A 12855-nucleotide genomic window follows, 5' to 3' on the forward strand; every position below is an offset into this window, starting at 1 on the left:
TGCTCCCAGTGTACCTGAAGCTGTTTCAGAAGCTTTGAGGGCTGGGGTGTCCTTGGGAATGTGGTGCTGGGAGCCGTGCCGGGAGCTGGGCAGGTGCTGGAGGTGGAATGCAGAGCTTTTAGCGAAGTCACAATCGCTGCTCTGTACTAAATGACTCATTTTGAAGTCAGCCCCTCATGAAACAATCCCTTCTCAGAGACTGCTTCCTTCTGTACACATCTCATGAGTGCAACATAATTCTATGGTATAAATGCTGCTTACGTTGCTGCTGAGCTCACTGCATGTTCTCACCCACTTCTTTTGGTGGTCAGTGAGTTAAAGGGAGAGAACTGGTGGAGCTGGGGTGGTACAAGGATGGTGTGATGCAGAAGTTTGCATCCTTAGGAAGCCAGGCTTGCAGCACTCAGAGCTGAGGTCTGCGATCCGTACCAGTTTTGTTCCTAGGCACCGAGCTGCCCAAGCCAGCAAGCCATTGAATTACTCAGTGATTCAGTTACTTGCTTTTGTCTATTTGCTTTTTAGGACGTGTTGGCCAAAATTGTGTCTGAGAGCATGGCGTGCTGTGACGGCAGATCTCAGCCCTGCAGAGCACACAGCGAGCGTTTGTAACCCAAATGCAGGCTGCCAAGCACACGTTCACAGAACCCTGCTATTTTTATTTAATGTGTATATATTTTCTTTTACAATTTGGATGTAATGAAAGCCATGTGGGTTGGGCTGAGTGTAAGATAGAGTTTTGTGATGTCCGTGTTGGTTCCTGCTGGGTGTCACCAATGGTGTGTGCTTTCTCGTTGGCCGCGGCTCCAGATGCTGCACAGTAATTGGAATGGGTTCCTCAGCCCTGTCCAACTCTGAGCACTGTGGTTTTCCAAACGCCGTTGTCCTGGCAGCCTGCCTGGCCCTGTCTGGGCATTCACTGATTGTGGTGCAGCATGAGCTCCGTTGCAGTGCTCTCCCAGCCCTGGCGCTCACCTGGCTGCCATCCTGCTGTGCTCTGGATCCTCAGACTCTTTGCATGTCCCTGCTCTTATTTTTACAGCAGTGGCACCGCTGTAGCGCCTCCCTGCTTCCTTCCTGTTGCAAAGGAAACCCTGCATCCGTCCAACATCTGAACCAGGGGCACCAGCACATTCTGCCCTGTGGTTTCTCACAGCAGCGAGGACGGAGATGCCACCCGGGCTGAGTCAGCACTGAGCTTCCTGAGCAGCACCCGCTTGGAGGGCACAGAGCTGGGGCTGCTGCTGCAGAAGTGCCACCAAAACCCTGCAAGGGCAGAGAGCTTTTCTAGAAAAGGTAAATCGAAACGAGTGCCATTGAAGCTCAGAGAAGTCCTTCCTTGTGGATGTTAATTTAAACACGATCTCTAGCTCCTGCCTCCCCACACAAAGGAAATCTGCTGCCTCTGCCCTCAGTGAGTGTTTTACCAAGCTCAGATGAAACTGCATTTACAACATCCCTTTGTCTCTCTTGGAGTCTGACCAACAATTGTAAGATGTGAAAGAGAGCTTCTTGCTTGTTCAGGCCCACGGGGAGCAGCTGGCATAAATAATAGATGGGCCCATATTGCTTCCCGCGTTGCTGCGCTGCCACCGCTCGCAGACACAACCTGGGCAAGGTGTGGTGGTGCAGCAGCAGCAGCAGCACGGGGATCTGCTCTCCTGGAAGGAACGCGGTGCTGAAGTGGGGAACAGCTGACGGGAGCAGGGCTGGAATGTGCGGCCGGCGGACGTGAGGCTCCAATTTTAGAAATCTACAACTGGGGAGACTCACTCACTGCTGGACCTTGCTCCTCTCTTCCATACAGGGAGCCCTGGGAGGGCAACACCTTATCTGTGTGCAGCACTAAGGGCCCCTCCTCCAGGCAGCTGGTGCTTCACAGTCAGTACCTTTGGAGCACACACCTGCCTAAGGAAAAATTCTAGGGGTTTGAGATATACAGCCAGGCCACATGATCCTGCTCTTGTTTTTCCAAGGTGAATGGCTCTGCCACGTCAGCCTGGAAAGCCGCAGTTAACCTTTGCTTTCGTTTTTGCAGCTATTGCCCTCTCCATCTCTCACTGTCTGTGGGCATCAGCATTGCAGCCCGCAGCCCTGCTTCCTGCCCTGGCCTGGCCCCCCTGCTCTCTACTTGTGCCTTCTGAGCTATTCACAAGCATCTCCCCAACTTCTGCAAATGTATCTGTAACTGCTCCCTCTGCTCCTCCCACGTCTGATTCTGCTCTGAATTGCCAGGGCTGACGCTGGCGATGTGGTGGAATCCCGGTGCCCCCCACCTCTTTCTGCATTGCTGTGGTTTGTAAGGAAGGGAACTGAGGGCTGCTCTGTGAGGATGGTCCTGCGGTTTCCCCTTGGAGCCTGAGGGAGGGATGGAGGCTGCTGCTCTCCCGTGCTCCTCGGTTCCCTTCTTGGTCTCTCTGGGCAGATGAAGGCTTTTGTGCTGTCTTCACCAAGGTCAGCAATCTATTCTTTTGTATTTTCTGTACTCCACTCAATTAGTTGAGGGCATTTAACATGGATTTTTTATATTTGCATCACAAATTCTAAATGATCCATGAAAAGCAGCTGTTCAGAACTTCTGAATTCATTATCCCCAGTGTTTTGGAGTAAAGAAACTTTGCCAGCCATCTGAGTGGGGCCTGTGTAGTCGATGTGATGGGAAACCATCAGTCGTTCTTAGCCAGCATTGAGGAAATAATGCAGTGGCATGGCATCTGTTTTCCATTTTCCATTCACTGCAACCTCTTCCCCATCTGATGCTGTTTGCTCAGAGCTGCCACAACTGGTTGGAAGCTGAGGACCTGCAGTGTTGGCATGGCCATACACAGGGCTGGACACCACAAAACCATTTCCATCTCTTTCCTTGAAGAGAATTTGCATTGGATTTGGGCTGGAAGTTGTTGATTTGCACTTTTTTTCCTTCCTGCTTTAAAATGAAAATCTGACTTTCTGGGGCCTCATCTCCTGCTGCCCACCACTGCTCTGTGACCCTCAGCGAATCATCTCCCACTTCAGTGCCTCTGAGTTGTTCATCTGCATAAGGAGGATAACGGGGGAGTCCTGTGTGAGCTTCCTGCTGACATGACCAGCAGACAAGAAGGGATCTTCCTTCTGCCTCACCAAAACCTGCATGCGTAAGGAAATTTCAAATAATGGAAATATGTTGGGCAAAGTAGACACAGCAGATATGAACAGTGTTGCTTGGTTCCTGCTCCTCACCATCGCCCTTATGCAGTTGTGGGTAAAGTTTTGGGTCTTGCTTCCTGGCTCTTTTAGAAAGACCTAGCAAAACAGTATGGTGATGTGAATAAAGAATTAGAACAATGAGACCTTCATGCTGTGGCATCAATAATGTGAGTAAGTTTAAACTGGGAAAGTTTCAGCTCCAAGCTGTCAGGATTACTTTCCAAATCAAAAAGGAACTGCAAGAAGAGTGGGGAAAATGCAGAACACGGAGCACGTAGGTTCCTCTTCTGTAAATAGGCAATGGCAACCTCTCCAGGGAGCGCTTTGAGCTTTAATTCATTTGGGGCTCACATTTCTGCTAGCTTCAATGTCCTGTAGACAATGAAAGGAAATCTCATGATCTCCTAACATGAGCGGTATTTGCGGTATTGGCTCCCCCAGGTTTGCTCCATCACTGATGATCTCCAGCAGAGGCTGTGAGAAGGATCCCATCAGCCTGCAGTGAGCCATGGCAGCTACTTGCATTGCCCAGCACACAGCTTGAGGCACCCCACCAAACTCCATCTGCCTTTCTGCCTGTGCCGCCCGACCCGCTTCTCAGCAGCCATTGCATCTGTCCATGCAGAAGCGATGTGGCCGAGAGCCGGAGCCTTGCCTTGCTTTCTCTTCTCTTTCCTTTCTTCCTTTCTTGGCTCACTGGGTGACAGCAACGTCTGTTTATTGCTTTTGTTTCCACACATAGTCAGGTCTCTTTCCCTGACATTATGCAGCTCAGCGCAAGCACTCCAGGTGGGATGAATCCAGTTCAGTGCCCTCCTCCCACCCTGGGCTGCTCCCATCGCTAATGAACTGCAAACAACCATATTCCTCATGTTCAACCTTCACCCTGCCTGGCGCATCCATAATCTAAATATAGGCCGTAATTATTCCACTGGCATCTGTAGACCCATTGACAGAACTGACAGTGGCAGAGGTCGGGAGACCCTTTGCACCTTTAATATATTCCTTTAACTATTTCCCTGCCACCAGTGGTTGTGGTCTCCCCAGCACCCGGAAGATGCCTGGAATCTGTCCTCTGCCTCTTCCAAACCCGTTAGTCCCTCTCTCCTCTCAGTCCCCATGCCACCGAGCTGCAGGCTGATTATTTCCTTCCCTCTAATTGGGACACTTTGCTTGTTTGTCTGGTTGTGCAATCAAAATGTGAACTCTGAATGCTCTTTTCAAGCCAACGACCCGCATCTCCCCCAGATGCAAATCCCAGTGCCTGAGAAAACGAGAGCAGGAATCGATCTCCTGGCCGGTGTGCTGTTTCCATCTTGGAATACCCTGGAAGCCAAGGCACCAATTTTCCATATTATTATTTTTATGGTTCTGTGGAACAAACAGATGAATATGGTGCTGTGAGTGAATAGCAGGGGAGAAGCTAATCTGTGCTGTAAGTAATTTGATCACAAATCATTTAGAGAATGTAAATTGTAGGGGAGAGATGTCACTCCTGGCAGGAGGTCGCCCGTGTCACCTGTCAGACCATCCCCAATGGTGGTCATGAAAATTTCTTAGCGGGATTATTAATAAATAAACATAATGCTCTGCATTTCTGCAGCACCTTTCACAGGAGGGACAAAAAACACCTGACCATTAAGAACTGTGCGATGCCATTATTTTAACTTCTGTATGTAACATTATTTTAAAGGTTACATCTGTCATTTGTTTCCTGGGATGGTAAAATGACTTTAAATTTAACCTTTGAGATGGTCTCACAGAATCTGCAGTTTAATACAAAACTGTGAAAAGCGGCAGAAATGGAGGAGGCAGTGGAAGGTTGGCTGACTGTGGCTGTTCAGATCTGCCGTGTGGGACGGGAGGTTACAGTTATAAAGTTGTAGTGCTGCCATTCTGTGTGCGGCGATTTATTGCCACGCTTTCCCAGATCTGGGTCCAGGCCATGCATCTTGGTGTAGGCATTGCCATCACTGCTGATGAGGCAGAGGAGGACACAAAAGGGTGACAGAAAGATGGAAGAAAAGCTGTTGCCATTGTGTGAGCCCTAGGTGTTACTCTGACAAGCATTGCCTCTTTTCATTTGCATTCTTATGTCTCGTGTCCATATTGTCAGTCTGAAACGTAACACGCACTTGGAAGCCTTTTCTGGGCGGGACTCTGCCTTTATTCTGTGTTTTTTTGCACAACACTGGGTGCTGTTTGAGCCCTGACTCGTGAATGGGACCCAAAAGACCTGAGCCTATCCTGCTCCTGCTGCAGCCCGTGGCAGAGTGCATCCTGCTTTCTCTAGCTGTGAAATTCTATAGCACCAATGCTGGGAGCAGACCTCAGAAGTGAAGAACAACTCACAGAAGAAAAGCATTACCCATATCAGATTTCCCCTTTGTGCAGGGCTGTGAACGGGAAGGTGCACGCGCAGCTCCTGGCAGGGCCACACTCCTAACATCTGGCACAGAGCTGCCGAGCCCTGCCAGCAGCTGAGCAGCAGTGGAGCGCAGAGCTGAGAGCACTGCATTCCTACAGAACTCACCCAAAACTCGTGGAAGGGTCACGAGGAGGAATGTCAGGGAAGTAGGGGAAGGGCCTGGGCCTGCTAAAACCGGAGACGCGCAATCTGGAGTCAGCTGCTTTTCTTTTCTTTTCTTTTCTTTTCTTTTCTTTTCTTTTCTTTTCTTTTCTTTTCTTTTCTTTTCTTTTCTTTTCTTTTCTTTTCTTTTCTTTTCTTTTCTTTTCTTTTCTTTTCTTTTCTTTTCTTTTCTTTTCTTTTCTTTTCTTCTCTTCTCTTCTCTTCTCTTCTCTTCTCTTCTCTTCTCTTCTCTTCTCTTCTCTTCTCTCTTCTCTCTTCTCTCTTCTCTTCTCTTTTTTTCTCCCCTCCCCTCCCCTCCCCTCCCCTCCCCTCCCCTCCCCTCCCCTTGGCAGGTGCGCCCCATTGGGGCATGGGGAGTGTGCACAAGCAGGGCTGTAGAAAGGGAAGTGCACAAGTCCATATTCATCCATATATTCATGATCTGTAGGCTCAAGTGCTGTGATGCTCATTATCCAAGCATGACCTTAAAAACTGGAGCTGATGGAGAACATGGCAGCCCATCTGCTCGGCAGCACAGGCTGCTGGGGACCTTGCCCTGGCCTCTGTGCCTCTGTTCTTTGTCTGAATGCAAAAGTGAGGGCTTGGGCTTCACCTCCAAGTCCTTGGATGGCATGGTGGCAGCTCCTGCCCCATCCTGAGAATTGTGGTGCGGATGGCGTGCAGTGAGGACAGTGTGTGATGGGGACATTGTGTGATGGGGACAGTGTGCATTGGTGTCAGCGTGCTGCGTCCCACACTGAAGGAAGTGGGCACCCCCTCACCACTCTCCTCCTGTCCTGATGGGGTGAGTAGGGCTGAGAAGGCACACAGGAGGGGACACGGGGCCTCTTCTGCTGCCTCTCCGCCACCCTGCCCTGCTTCCCACTGACCAAAGAAATGAATGAGCAGTGCTCCTTGCCACTTAATCCTTCCCAACATGCAAGCACCAGTAAGGAGGATGTGAGCAATCCTTCTGCTCCATCCCGCAGGCAGCCCCTGAGCCTGCATTCCAGATCCCTTCTTCTTTAAAAGAGATCGTGTTTTTCTTCTGGGCAATTGAACTCCACAAAAAGGGACATTTTCTCCATCATACTTTCCCATCTCCCCTTTCCTGGATGGCGATCCCAGGCTCCAGCTCTCACGCTGTGCAGGATATTCTGCCACCAGTCCCATCTGGTTCCCTGATGAGATCCACAGGTGGTGTGGCTGGAGCACTCAGGGTCGCCGTGTCTGTCTGCAGGCCGCTGCTTCATCTCCTCCACTGTATTTCTCTCTTTTTGCAGTGCTCTTATCAGCCTGAGACCAAACTGTTGCACAAATGCTCATAAGATCCATCTGCAGATCTTAAATATGGTGAAAAAGAGGTGTTTCTCTGAGCAATCTGTTGGAGAGATTTCATACTGACTTTTAGACGAGTTCCATGCTGGTATGCATTCCTTTAGCATTAATGCTTCCTCTGGGACTCAAACCTTACAGAAATCTGAGAACTGAGCGTGGGGCTGCAGACACAGCATGGAGACGGCGAGCACACAGCGTGTGCGGGGCAGCGAGGGGAGGGGAAGGAGCTCATGGCCATCGCCTGTGGCTGCTGCTGGAAAGTGGGATCTCAGAGAGCTCTGCACCTTTCAGTGCAGGAAGGTTTTTTCTTCTGAAAATGACTTCTAGCAGTGGATGCTGTTAGGAGATGAACCATAACTCAGTATGCATATATTAAGTCAGTAAGGCCAGGAATTACCAATACAGGATGGGGGATGAAGGATATGGTGACAGTTGTGTTTAGCGCTTGGTATAAAGTAAATCAATCACATCGACTCTGTGTTGATTTAAAATCCTCCAAGAGCTGGGTTGAGAATGTTGCAGTCTCCCAGAGATGGGGTCATTGCTGGGAACCTCTTATCCACCAGGGTGAGGGCATTCCCCTCTGGCTTTGCTCAGCCCCGCAGTGCAGTGCCACGATCGCAGTGCCATGACTGCAGTGCCCACCTATGCCTGAGCAATGGGAGCAGGGTGGTTGGTGGGACAGCAGGGCTGCCCCATGAGCACCCAGAGCCACAGAGAATTGGGGCAGTCTGTATGAAGGAAAGCCTATTTCTGACAAGACGTAATTGAGGAAATTTAATTTTCTTTCTTAACTGAATCGCCACAGATAATCCAGATTCTGTCTTGTGTGTCTAATTTAGCAGTGAAAACCTGGATCTTGGAGCTGTGCATGAGAACGTGGCAGATTTTTAAAAACAGCTTTCCTGAATCGAAAGAGGAACTTGTGGCAGCCGAAGGAAGGATCCTTTCTTTGGGTTTTGTTTTGATATAAAACACGTAGGTTCTTGCACCTCCATCCACCGGCACTCTGTTTTTCAGAAAAAAAAAAAAGCGTTTTTGGAACAGAGCACCGACAGACCTTGGGAAAATCGAGTTGGGAGGAAAGAAATGGAATTCACGTTGTTTCTCTAAGCGCATTCCCATGTTTCAGATTTCGCACCGATAGATTGATGGCATGATTTGCTTTAGAACCAGGTGGCCGCACGGCGTCCATCTGTTGCGTCTCCCGCTCTGTCTCCAGCGAGGAGCGCCGCGGAGCTGCGCGGCATCCGCCCGGCGGGACGGAGCTGCGCGGAGCCGGGCTGTGCGCGGGAGCAGCGCCGCGGGACGGAGCGGGAAGCCTCGCGCTGTGCGGCCCGTGCGCGTTCGCCCTGAATTTGCGCTCGTTTGGCGCAGAGCCGTAGGAGGAGAGGCGGCGGTGCGGCCGGTGGGGCTGCCGACACCCATCGGGACGCGCTGCCCCCGGGGCCCGCAGGTGCCGCTGCCCGGATCTGGGACGGCGCTGCGGTTCCGCCCGGTCGGGCCAAGTAAACCAGACTTGCGCTTTCGCTTTTATTGACCGCCGCGTTCGCTCTCGGCTTTTTCTCCGCTCGTACAAAACCCAGCGGAGCGCTACGTGGAGGCGCAGCCTGCGGCCCTTCCCCCGCCTTCCCTGCCCCGGGGCCGCGATCGGTTGAGGGCCCGGCTCGGCTCGGTCCCGCCGCGCCCTCCCCGCCGCCTCCCGGCCGCGCTGGGTGCGGGGAGCCGGCCCTTTCCGGGGGAGGCCGGCCGCGGGAGGGCGGTGGGAGGGCTCCGCTCATGCTCCCTCGCTCCGGGGCAGCTCCGCGCGGTGACTCATCGCGGGACGTGGAAAACACGCGCGCGGAGGCAGACGCGCCCGGAGGAGCGGGGGCAGCGCCGGCCGCCAGGTAACGCGGAGCCGCAGGTGGGCAGCGCGGGGCCGCGCGCGCTCCCGGCCCGGCCTGCGTGGCAGCCACCGAGGGCGCGCGCGGGAGCGCGCGGCGGGGACGCGCGCGCGGCTGAAGTCGTCTCCGGGACGCGGCGCCGCTCCGCTCCCGCTCCGGGCCGCCCCGCGCGGGCCCCGCCGCTCCCCCGGCCGCAGGTGAGCTCCGCGGGGACCCGCCGAGCGCCGCGCCGAATCCGGCCCCGCCGGACGGCCCCGGGGAGAACGGGCCGCGCGGGGGCGGGGGGCGGCGGGGCCGAGCCCGAGCCCGGGGCTGCGTGCGGGCACGTGCGGGGGGAGCTCGGAGAGCTCGGAGAGCCCGGGCTGCGGGGGGGGGCGGCGCCGCATCGCTGCTTTTTGTCTTTCGAATTGTTGGTTCGTCTGCCTGTGGGAAGGGGCGCAGCCGCGACTCCGCGCACGTGCCGGGACGGGCCGCCAGCAGCGGGCAGCGCGGAGTGCGGGCTGTGCGCCGCGGGGCGGTGCGGGAGGAAGCGGGGCAGCGCTGAGGAGGGCGGTGATGTCAGTTCCTGACACATTCTGACTGTCCCGCTGTCATCTCGGCGTCTCTTCTAAAAGTTCAGCGCTGTGAATCACCGCTCGCAGCCGTTTGAGTTCTGCTCCTGCATTGAGACAAACCTCGGCGCAGCACCGCCGCCAACTCTTTCCACTGCTACTTTTTTTTCCTGTTGACATTCTTGGTGACAGTCGTATTCTTTTAGGAAGCAACAGGAAAAAAAAAAAAAGGAACTTGTTTCAGAGAAGCGCTGCAGCCCCCACTGCCTACAGCTTCGTGCCCTATGGGACTTAGCAACGAGCAGAAAAACGGGGGCGGCTGCTGTGGCAGGAGGGTGCTGTGGGAGCAGTGCTGGGTCTCAGCCCCAGAGGAGGTTTCGGAGCAGAACCGGCCTCTGGCTGCAGCACTTCTGCCGCATGCTGGATGCTGCTCCAGTTTTCTTTCCCAGCACACAGACGAGAGAACAGACGCAGTTCAGAGAGTTCTGTGCTTTCCGGTGCCTCGGTGCTCGTTTTGCTCTAGGGAAGCAGCTGTGGGTGCACGGCTCGGCGGGGCCCGGTGCCTGCAGTCCTGCTGCTTCTGGGGCTTCGTGCCGGTTGGAGCGCTGAGCAGGCCGTGCTCCTGCTCACGCCATCGAGGTGGTGCTGCAGATGGCAGCAGGGCATTCTGCCATCCATCTCGCGCTCACGCATCTCCGTGAGCTGTGGGTCTGAGAGCCTCAACCGGGCCTGGGTTTGGTTTGGTTTGACATGCAGAAGGATCCATTTAGCAGTTATTTTTTCAGAGTGAAATGAGTTAGGGATTTTTGTTTATTTTTGTGTAGGGGTTGGTGCCAGAAATACTTGTGTGGGTTTTCTCTACTCCTGCATTTTTGTGACTGTAAAATGAAGATAGTGACGGTCAGGTTCATCTCCTGTGCACCTTCAGAACACTTTCTAGCTGTGTAGAAGATGAATTAGTGAATGGAAGGAGCACCTTTTCCTACCTCATGTGTGCCAAATATATTGAACCTTGAGGCCTTGGCAGATACATGCCCTGGGTTGGGGCAGGCCCCCCACAGAGCTGCAGTTGCTGTGTCTGTGGATGCCAAATCCTGGCTGATGACGTTGGGCATCAGTGCAACCCTGGGGGCCTGACTGTTGTGCTGTCCTAAATGGAAGCCTTGCCAGGATGCATTTCTTGTAGAAAAGAGGTTTAATAGTGCAACTTTCAACTTGAGTTTCTAGCTTTTTTCGCTCTTATCTACTCTTCTTAGATGGTCTTGCTGTAGAACAGGCTGCTTGTGAGGAAAAAAAACCCTTGAAAGTTGTCTTTTTTCCAGTTAATGAAAAAAAAAAAAAGCCACCCAAACAAACCAGAAGCTTCATTTGGAAAGCTGGGCTGATCTTTACTATGTAACTTCTTCAGTATTATTAAAATTCAGCACATTGAGATGGAAAGTTGCCAGGATGCCTTGTAGGGTGTGGGCACAGAATTCTGGTTCAAGAAGCCAGGAATGAGCATTTTACCTGTGACACATTCCTGTGTTTGTCTCATGAAGTTGCTGAAGCTGTCCATTCCGCCCTGTGTGGGAGCAGCTGATGGAGCACACACTGTCTGGGTGCTGTGCTGGTCTGTAGGGAATGTCAGCCTTTGTCTCCAGTCTGAATGCACGCTGCAGCAGTGTTATTACCATGTAGAAAACAAACACAGAACATCTGTGCAGCTGAAGTAGAGCTCTTGGTTGCATCGATAGCACTTACTGAGGGGTGCTGATGTGCTGGGGCCAGAGGGTGTTTGGTGCAGCTGGGTGATGTTCAGTGCTGGACTGAATGGCCTTCCCCTGTGTAAAGGTATAGGAAGGCTGAGGGTGAGCGAGAAAGGCTGAAAGCTTTGAAAGACAGGGACCCTGAAAAGTTTCTTCTGTAGCAACCCTGTTGGTGCTGGTGTGCTTGCTGTGCTCACTGGCTCTGTTGGGAAGCTTGCAGCGTGCACGGAAGCACTTGGCACAGTTTGTGCGCACAGTGAGGGTGGGTCAGCTCAAAACTGAGGATAACAGAGATAGCGTGACTCGACATCACAGGGAGCAACTGGGTGCTGAATTTGTTCCACAAAATGAGCTGGTGTGAAACCAAGAAGGCGAAGAATTGGATTCTTTGGAACCATTTCATGAGGCTGCTAGGGAAGAGAAACCTGCTGCAGGGGCAGTTTTTGCTGCCCCCATGGCTCTCTGCAGGGAGGAACAGACCCAGGTGGGATGTCTTCACAAAGGAGTGCTGAGTGTGTGCACCTGGGGCAGCAGGCAGCCCCTGCCCTTCGTTGTGCTCAGCTGGGCCTGGGGAGGCCGTCCCCACACCAGGTGTGTGGCTCAGTGCATCCCACTGAGGGTTTGCTCTCTGCTTTGGCAGTGCTGTGGCAGGTATGGCATGGTGGTTGGATATGAGAGCAAATGGACAGTGATTATAAAGCTTTTCCACCTACAGTGGTAGTAGGTTCCCTAGGGAAGGGGTGGTATCCCCAGTGCTGTTTGCTTTGGGCAGCAGAATCTACAAAATGCAAAATCTACATTTTAAATTACTTTTCAAAAGCATGCTGTTTTTTTTCCTCCTTGCAGGTCACAATTGCTGCAGAGTGAATTGCACAGACCTTAAGCCCTTGTTTAAAAATGCTGGGCAGGTGTGGGGGAGGTTTGTGGGGCCGGGCAGGGGGTGCTGAGCTGGGGCAGCAGTGAGGCTCAGTGACATGGGATGGTGGTTGTGTGAAGGCAGAAAGCTGTGGGGAGTTGCTTTTAATGGCGGTTCCAACGCGGCAGTCTGTAAAACTGTCAAAGCTTTTTATGGCCCGATGGGGCCATATCTTCTATCTTGGCTTATTTCTTGTATGCATATTGGCTTGGATGGTTACTTCAAGTTCTAACCTGTGCTGAGCATTCAGACACCTGGCCGTGCAGCACGTGGGTGTACACACACAGCTCTCGTGAGTCTTCCTGACGGTTTTAAGGGTTTTTTTTAAAAGTTTTCAGAGTATTTAAAGTATTTCAACAAAATACATTTTTTAATGAAATGGATGACAACTGCCTGTTTAGCTTCCAGCATTTAATCAGATGACTCGGTTTATCACATGGCAACTATCATATTGAGAGTACTTCTACACTGTCAGTGCAATTAAAGAAATTAGATTTCCGCAGTGTTTACTTCAGCGTGGTGCTGCTCTGAGTGTCTGCTACCACAGATTCCAGGCAGCGAGCAGCTGTCTGCCGCAGATGGAGAGGAGAAATCCTTCCCCTTCGCTTCTTACTTCTAAAAAGGTTTCCTTCCAGAACCGGCAGTAACGTAACACTACCTGCAG

At 52.5% G+C, this 12855-nt stretch overlaps 1 protein-coding gene across 2 annotated transcripts in view; it reads left to right on the forward strand.

The window, feature by feature from the left end:
* The first annotated feature begins 8813 nt into the window (after positions 1 to 8813).
* Positions 8814 to 12855, forward strand: part of NEK6 (NIMA related kinase 6) — a 47938-nt gene continuing 43896 nt past the window's right edge. Inside the window, exon 1 of one of the 2 annotated variants that reach the window (XM_048966412.1) lies at positions 8814 to 8979. The gene's annotated coding sequence lies outside the window, so the exon portion shown is untranslated. Of the gene's footprint in view, positions 8980 to 9083; positions 9174 to 12855 lie in introns of those variants that run through there. The other variant, XM_048966413.1, reaches the window with a different exon arrangement.

This window comes from Lagopus muta, chromosome 19, assembly GCF_023343835.1.
Source record: "Lagopus muta isolate bLagMut1 chromosome 19, bLagMut1 primary, whole genome shotgun sequence".
Classification (NCBI taxonomy): domain Eukaryota; kingdom Metazoa; phylum Chordata; class Aves; order Galliformes; family Phasianidae; genus Lagopus; species Lagopus muta.